Source organism: Phalangium opilio, unplaced genomic scaffold, assembly GCF_054372755.1.
Source record: "Phalangium opilio isolate 3A_F unplaced genomic scaffold, DU_Popi_V2 ptg000209l_1, whole genome shotgun sequence".
In the NCBI taxonomy this organism is placed as follows: Eukaryota; Metazoa; Arthropoda; class Arachnida; order Opiliones; family Phalangiidae; genus Phalangium; species Phalangium opilio.
Window position 1 is genome coordinate 5,228,445 of NW_028324217.1, and position 9,293 is coordinate 5,237,737.

Consider the following 9,293-nt stretch of genomic DNA (forward strand, 5'->3'; position numbering starts at 1 on the left):
ATCCCTTGTCCAAAAGCCAGTTTCGAATTAATTTTAGTGCATGGGGTGCATCTGCGAAGCAGTAAATTAATTGTTCACTAACACTAGGATGATAAAACCAATTTCTGTTAATATTTACTCCAAGTTCACGCCACAGCCCCATGTTCCCTCCACCCATGTCACAAACTGTTGATACAACAAGATATCCAGCTTCGTGAAGCTTGGTGATAATTTCTAACAGTAAGGTTTTTGTCATTTTTTGGTCAAAGCCAATGTATATTGGTTGTTTCCAATTTCCATACAGCCCTCGGACCATAGCCACTTGCATTTGTTCATGTTTTCCCACTACCTGGTCTGCTTTAACATCATACTCATATTGACTTTGGACTTTCATTTCATCAAATGTCAAAACTGCAAGTTTCTCACGCGTGGGTTTTACACTACCAGTAACTTTCATCAAATTTAAAACATCTGTCAATATACCTTGTCTTAAATTTAGTTTAGAGGCGTAAGCTCTCAAGGTAGATAGACCTGGTAGGGGAATATGAAGGTCCTTTTTCAAAAATACGTAGGCTCGTTTGCTAAAATAGCGCAGGGTGAATGCATTTTTTAAATCCTCAGAACCCCAATTAACCCTTTTTTTCCCCAAAAGTCTCTTTATCTGACTATCTGAAAACACCACCCGCAAAATATCAGCTAATTTTGAATTATACTTTGCTTTTTTGTTTTTCTTGGTTTTTAAGGCTTTGAGGTCTTTAAGAGCTCTTTTAGAAACAAGGGTTTGCATTGAAAGTTGTACTTTCAAGTCTCGAATTACTGTGTCTTTTTGCTTACGTTGCTTAATTACTCGACTACGACTCTTTTCTAAAAAGCTTATTCTAGCCTTTAAGTTCTTGATTAAATTAATATTTTCACTGGGTATTTCTACAAGATTTCTTGGTGTATCTTCTTGGATTGGGGAAATTTCAACATCCACAGCATTTTGGTTGTTAACCATTTCTGGCATTTCATTACCTTCTGATGCAACAGACGTTGATGCTATGATATCTTGGGCAGTTTTTCTTCTGTTTCTTCTACATAACCTTGCCTCTCTGTCACACAGAGAAGCAGTTTTTCCAGTGTTACATTGTAATAAGTTTTCAGTTGGCACTGCATTGAACTTTAACACTTTGCGTTCAGGAAGCCCTAAAAGTTCCGCTTGCATATCACGTTCAAAATTATCATCTTTGAAGTGTTTGGAACAGATTCGACTAGTCGATGGATTCCATTTCCCAACCCTTCTACATTTGTTGACCCAAATTTTTCTAAGCCCAGGTTCTTTAGGAAAAGAATAATAACGAATATTGGCTGTAGACTTATTATTTTTGGTTTTAAGCAGACTATTGTTACACACGGCAACTGCACATCTTGTTCCCGGCATTATTTACCAATTTACACCTTCCCTAAATAGAAAATAATTATAATCTATTAAATTACAACCGTATAGAGAAAGTTCTGACAGAAATTATCATAATGGCACAACTGCTTAAAGTTCTTCAACAGAAATTATTACCAATTTATCTACTTTTGTTATTACCCAAACGCCAAACGTCCAAAACCATACCCAAAGTCTTTACCATAAGCCTTGCCCATTGCGCTACTTTTAACTTTAAATTTATAAGAACTCAACGGATGTAACGTTTAAAAACCTAATTAAGATAATCTACAGATCAATTTCAAGAGTTAAAAACTTACAATTCAATAAAATTGGCACTCTATCTTTACTCTAAATCCAATCAACCAGCCATCACAAATTCAAAATCATCGAGCCGTTTGTTTTTTGGGTCTCTCAGTGACGTCAAAACTAACAGCCAATGAACAATCTTTAAAAAAGATAAGCTTTTGACCTTGATTGAGCAAACCTATTATAGCGATTTTATACTTTACTAACCTTGTGCTAACGGTATGTCCTCGAGTAGTTCAGGTAAAGTGTCTCTTAAGAACGTGAGATATGCTTCACCATTTAGTCTGGGTGGAAGAAAATGCGGACCTAGTAAATGATTACCGACAATGCCGCACCATACGTTTAAAGAAAATTGCTGTTGGTGACTTCTAACACTAGTTGCGTGTGGGTTTAATTGGCGCCATTCGTGGTGGTTGTGATAGTTCAGAATTCCATCCCGGGAAAAATGTGCCTCGTCGGTTACTAAAAGGACCCGTGGAAATTGATTGTCCTCTACTCTGGCCAAAAACCACTCGCAAAAGTCGATGCGTCTTGGATAATCTGCCGGGTTAAGAGCTTGCACCTTTTGAATATGATACGGGTGAAACTGATGTCCGCGGAGAATTCGCCAGACCAAAACGTGATTAACATGTAATTGTCGTCCAACTTGTCTGGTACTTGTCGAGGGGTCCTCATCGAACATGGCAAGGACGTCTTCCTCGATTTCCTCCATGTCTTCTGGAATGTCTCGCTCGTTTTTTATTCACAAACGTAAACAATAAACGGTGGTTTGCTAAAAAGTCTTTGGGGTCATCTCAAAGATTTTTTTGACATCGTGTACAAGAATGAAGTCCGTGAATAAAAAACAATGCTGACAGTCATGACGCAAACGTAAAAACTAAACGGTGGTTTGCTATAAAGTAACGCGATGTTGTTGATAACGTCACAGTATCACTTCGAACGAACGTGTGGTAGTACAGTATGGCGTATACCAATGCAGAATATGCAGACATGCATCTCATGTATGGACTGGCGCAGGGCAATTCAGTGGAAGCACAGCGGCGATACCAGGAACAATTTCCGCAACGACGCATACCAAATCGTCGTACGTTCGAGGCTGTTGACAGGCGCTTGAGGGACATCGGACAAGTACAACCCAACAACGTTCGAGAGCGAGACATTCCAGAAGACATGGAGGAAATCGAGGAAGACGTCCTTGCCATGTTCGATGAGGACCCCTCGACAAGTACCAGACAAGTTGGACGACAATTGCATGTTAATCACGTTTTGGTCTGGCGAATTCTCCGCGGACATCAGTTTCACCCGTATCATATTCAAAAGGTGCAAGCTCTTAACCCGGCAGATTATCCAAGACGCATCGACTTTTGCGAGTGGTTTTTGGCCAGAGTAGAGGACAATCAATTTCCACGGGTCCTTTTAGTAACCGACGAGGCACATTTTTCCCGGGATGGAATTCTGAACTATCACAACCACCACGAATGGCGCCAATTAAACCCACACGCAACTAGTGTTAGAAGTCACCAACAGCAATTTTCTTTAAACGTATGGTGCGGCATTGTCGGTAATCATTTACTAGGTCCGCATTTTCTTCCACCCAGACTAAATGGTGAAGCATATCTCACGTTCTTAAGAGACACTTTACCTGAACTACTCGAGGACATACCGTTAGCATTACTTCGTGACATGTGGTTTATGCACGACGGGGCACCCCCACATTTCAGCCGTGCAGTTAGAGAACATCTTAATGCTACGTTTAATTTGAGGTGGATTGGGCCAGCCAGATCTCCGGATTTAAATCCGTGCGATTTCTATCTTTGGGGTCATCTCAAAGACATCGTGTACAAGAATGAAGTCCGTGATGAGGAAGACTTGCGAAGACGAATTATTGAAGGTTGTCAAACAATCAGGAACATGCCAGGAATCTTCCAACATGTCCAAGAATCTTTCGAAAGACGGGTTCATGTTTGTCTTAACGCCGTTGGTGGACATTTTGAACAATACCTGTAACGTCCATGTTAACTTGTTAAGAATAAAAGTAATACCAACCGAAAGGTACCATGATACTTTGAATTTACTTTACTACAGTAGGCATACTTCTACTCATTTAATACACTTCTGCCAGGTGAAAGTTCAATAACGATGTTAGAGGGAAACTATTGAAATTGTCTCATATTTCTAAACAAGTTGATAAGGCTGAATTTGTTTTAGTCTACATTTTCGAATATTTTCTTGTTTTAGGGGCCAATGTTTGGGGGGCCATATCTTCGTTGCAAATTCTTGTACACCCCATGTTCTTTGACACTTTCCACTCAGTTTGACCCAAAGAACACGCCCCTTGATTTATGGCAGACTTATCAGAAACACCCTGTATATATATATACATGTGTGTGTATTGAGAATAATGTGAGATAGGAACCGTTTGAACCAATATGACTATTTAGCTGAATAACTGAAATCTGAAATTTTGAACAGTTTCGACTATTTTTCTGATTTTTCCTACTTCAGATAGAAGCAATGAGAATGTGAATGAATGATTGTAATTTTGTTATGTCAATTTCGACAAAATGTTTTAATAAATCTTCTTTCACGCGGTTTTCAGATCGTTGACGGTACCATTGAATTGCACAACATAACAGGAAACCACACTTCAATTTTAGAAGAAGGAAATGCTGCTAAAATTGCGGAGATAATCAACAAGAAGCTATTATCATCCAAATAGAATAGTTTACTATAGTCCTACCATATATCCCACGTTAAGTATAACAACATAACAACAAAACTTTTACATATAGACCCATTCCTTTAAATAATTGAAGGGAAACCAACGAACAGGGGCGGGACTGCCATCTGAGGCACTTTCCCTCGCTCTAAGAGGCAACACCAGATGGGGCCCGAGTTCCTTACACGTGGGAGGCTGGTGAACTCGTGTTTCCTCTTGTGGTCCTTCTTGGCGAAAGGTAAATAGCTTCCAGTGGTGGCTCCCACACCTGTGGTGTTTGTTTCTCTTATGGCTTTATTGGAATGGTCTATACTTTTCGATAATTTTTATTTCTCATCACACAACAGTCTCCTGTCATTATTATATAACATTCGTTCAAACTTATTTAGCCAAACAGAGAAAATTTAATTCGGTGGCGTTGTGTAGCGACTATTGCTTGTCTCGCAGGAAAGAGTTCATCCTGGCCGGTAGCATCGGATGAACAACCCGTGAACAAACATTTCTGCGTCTACTAGATAAAGCCTAGATTATTACAATATTCAGAGTGTTCCAAAAAAGGAGGGTTGTAGGACCGAAGTACAGTGGTTCTATGGGAGTCAAAAATGTTCTATGGTATTTTGTTCTAAGAGCCACCATTTACAATTTATGTTTTAGAGTGTTTTACGGGGATGATCCCTTAGAATTAAGAATGTAACTGAATAACAATGCTAACTCTCCAATCCTAACTTCTCCTTATGGTAAAATGTCACAGAACATTTTCAACTCAAATACGCCAATATTGTACTTCTGTCTTTAACCCTTTTGGGGTGTTTACTCTCATGTGAAAGAATGTAGTGTTTGTCAAAGTGGCCTGATTTGATAATTGAGTGTGCAACACAATAGTAGCAACGATGTTCGTACATGTATTGATATATTTTATAATTAAAGAAATTATGCCATAAATCTTTTTGAATGGCATTATTTACTGCGTGGATTGTCAAATCACGCTTGGACGTTTGGTAAAGGAAATCCTATGAAAAACATTAACATGTACAAAAATGGGCCAAGCCTCACCTCGTGCCCTCTCTGCCGTAAAACGTTCTGAGATCCCATGTAGAGCCAAGTCTGTCATTTTCTTCTTATTCAATCGCCAATTGAACAATTATGTTATAAATTAAGTTCTTTTCCTAATTAATAACCAATATTCTTTGACTAAGTACGAAACTGGTTGAAAAGCCCGTAACAACAAAGTTTCGCCGTATAGCTCAGCGGATTCATACACCGCTTAACTCCCAAAGAAATAGTTACCCCATTTTTTAGCGCCCACGCGCATTAACTTACACACTTCCGGTTTAGTACTATTTTTATCTTGTGATTTTGGGAGCGAAAATGGCTCACGTCTGCTTCTGTCTGTCGGAACGGTGTAAATTTAGCCTTGGCTAAGAAGTTGGCTTTAATTCGGTGTTTCTAGTTTTCTACAAAACATGTAAACGATCGTCAATAATGTTTTGTTGTGGTATGTGTGAGTGAGAATTCCGTGGTTAAATTAAAATGGTTTGGACAAATTTATTCGCAGTATTTTTAATATAAGAATTGCAACGTGTTTCTACGTCCACCATATCGCCATTTTTCTTGTCGACGCTGAATTACGCCTTTCGACCCCCAGCCGAAAAGATTGTACGCTATATCCTAATATAGGAACGTAGCATCAGTTACGACACATTTCTTTTAAACTACTACTGTTATTAGCTTTAATATGTATTTAACTTTCGGTTAACTTTGGACCGTTACGTCCTTTGATCAACAACCCACATTATTTCTGTTGAATCTAGTTTTAATATCAAGAACTAAAGAGCAATTTTATAAAAATTTCGGGATGTTTTAATTTTTCTGTGCTTTATAAAATAAATGAAAACTAAATCATGAATTTTAAGTTTCTATCTCCTCTAGAAGTACCTTAGAATTTTGATGATCGGTGAGTGAGTGAGTGACAAAATAAGGTAAATTTCACCTGCGATATTTCGAAAACAATATGGCGTAGGAACTTGAATAATATAATATAAATTTGGGAAGTTAGAATTTCGAACCATCGTTTCTCAATATTTCAGCAAATGAATTTTAAAAATTTCCTTGTTGTGAAAAACGTATGCAATCTTATCGGTTTCTATGACGCGTTCACTGGCGATATAAGTAACGTGATAAAAATAAGTATGACGCAAAATATTACTTTCACCAACCAGCTCGTCATTTGTCAAGCGTTTCGTAGAAGTGTCCACTCGTGAGGCAGAGACGTATAATTGCCAAGGCGTAAAATCTTTTTACAGGTGTCCAGACCCTGACCATTTGGTTTTCAAACAAAACCCGTATCTAGGGGCCATTGAGGAAGCATATGGGCTAACAGGAATACCTAGGGATCATTGTGTAGCCATTTTCTCAACGTATCTAGGCGGATTTTGAGGGAGGAGCTACACTAATCATTATGTATGACGAATTTTTCAACCCGAATAATCTATTTCGCTTCCTGTTGAAGATTGCGCGCGCACCTGAGTACTGACCTCGCGTTGCTACCAACCAAAGAAATCACAGTTAAAAAGACGTCACAATTATCAGGTGTGACGGATAGTGGTGAAGCCCGGCCCACAAAACCCGCATATAAATTATCATGGAAGAAATGTGAGCACAAATATTCCTATTGTGCTTACTGTAGGGACTTGGCAAAATGGCATTTCGGACTTAACTTTTCACCCTGCAGCCGCCATTTTCGTGTTCTTCTTACGCATAGTGTACGACGCAATTTCAGTACCCACAATTTTACCGATTACTTTTCTAGAATTAGTGGACATAATATTACCTATCCCCTATAACAAGGGAAGATACCTTTCTGAAGATTCTTAACATTACGGCAATGGATAAATCTAAACTTTTTGAAATTTTGTTACTTATGCTGGCGATGGATATCATCAGAAGCTAATAGAAAACTATAAGAAGTCTCTGAGATCGGGCCTTCCTTAGCTTTAGCTGTAGACGCCGTGTAATCTGTAGAGCGAGTATCTTCCCCTCACCCTCCTTTACCAGGCAGCCAATCAGAAATGAGAAAGCCCAATGCAGTACGTCATCAAAACTATTTGCGATTGCACGCACCAAGTGTTGGAAACTTACAACAGACTACGGCCATAGAAATCAACAGAACTATTTTTTTTTGCCTATTTACGCATGTACCTGTGCTGCGGTCCCTAAAAAACGCATCCGCGCAGGGAGGGGGAAATTTTAGTCAAGTAGTGCAGAATAGACGGCTTACGCATACCCCGATCTTAGAGACTTCTTATAGTTTTCTATTAGCTTCTGATATCATACGTTTTGTGATTCATAAGACCTATATTTTTAACTAAAGGCCAATATTTCATCGGTCTGTCAAATTTGAATATCTTTTCATCCATGAATGTTAATTACTCATTTTGAAAGCTATAATTTTTCAATTGACGTCAATTATTTTTCAAATTCTATTTCCTAAACACGTGAAATAAAGATTATTTTAAATTGAAACAAATTAGGCCTATCTATCTCAACCCGTATATGAGAAATCTTTAAAAGAAGATGTCGCTGCAGATGTTTTCATTGACAATGTCGATATTGTAAGATCCTAGCTACAACAGACCCATAATTATCCATTGTACACGTATAATTATGAGACGACCGATAAAGTTTAGATTAGGGTACGTTTTTTCGATTATGAGTTGTGAGGTTATGCCAATTATTTTCTTTGATTGGTTTTTATTATAGACTAGCTGTTACCCGCGGCGTCGCTCGCGTGTAATAAGAACTTCCATCAAAAAGTTATAAAGAAAGGGTAGATTTTACTGTTGACTAATATTTTTGTACCACCCTAGGAGCGAAGGCACTCGGCGTTGCCCGTCAGCCCGTCGGGACATTTTTTATTACTTTTCACGCCGAAATTATTTCATAAAGAAGGGTTTTTAAGTTTTTGGCCGCCATTTAAAAAGATGGCGACAAATCTAACCCGAAAGACCATTCAGCCCGTCTATAAGTTAAAGGAAACCAGTATACTAAATATTTGTGAAATCGGTTGAAACGCGCGAACTTGGTTGCATCAGGGATAGATTTATTTTTTTAAGACGGAATGGGTAACAGGGTTATTCGCGTGCGGACTTTGTTGCGTAGAGAAGATTTTTTTACATTTCTGGGCGCCATTTTTTAAAATGGCGGCGTATTGGAAACATCTTTCTTAGTACGCGCCTACTACGCATGAGTAACGTTCCTGTAAATTTTCAGCCTTCTAGGGCAAGCGGTTTGGGCTGCGCGTTGATTATCAGTCAGTCAGGACTTTGATTTATATAGATATAGATTTTGATGCTAATTGGGTCTTCGGCAAAGATGCGATTGGTCAGGTTTCAGTATTTGATGAATCAGGAATGAAAATGAGGTTTACTTGGGAGGTGACGGAGAAGGTTGTGGGGTCAAGTAACCTCGCGACAGTCAGCACCAACATGTCACGTGTTGTATTCACTCAAACTTTATCGCCCTGAAGCTTGGCTTACAGGAGCTCGCAACACTCCAAACTTACTCCTGTTATTTTTCATTGCAGTTTCGTTAAATGTTAGCCAAAGAAACGGTCGGTCAAATTCTGCTAGAAAAGGTCGAAAATGACCTATTATCAACCACTTTGAAAATCGATAAATAAAGAATAATCACGCAAATATTATAATCAGTTTATTAAAGGAATGGTCCACCCTAGAATTTTTTATTTTTTATTGGAAAGGTCATATAAAAATATGGATATTTAAAATTGGAACCACAATATTAAGGAAGATATGAGCTCCTAACGTAATACACTGGCCCCTTCGCGTTAGGCCATACTGTGAGGTGCCTTTCTGT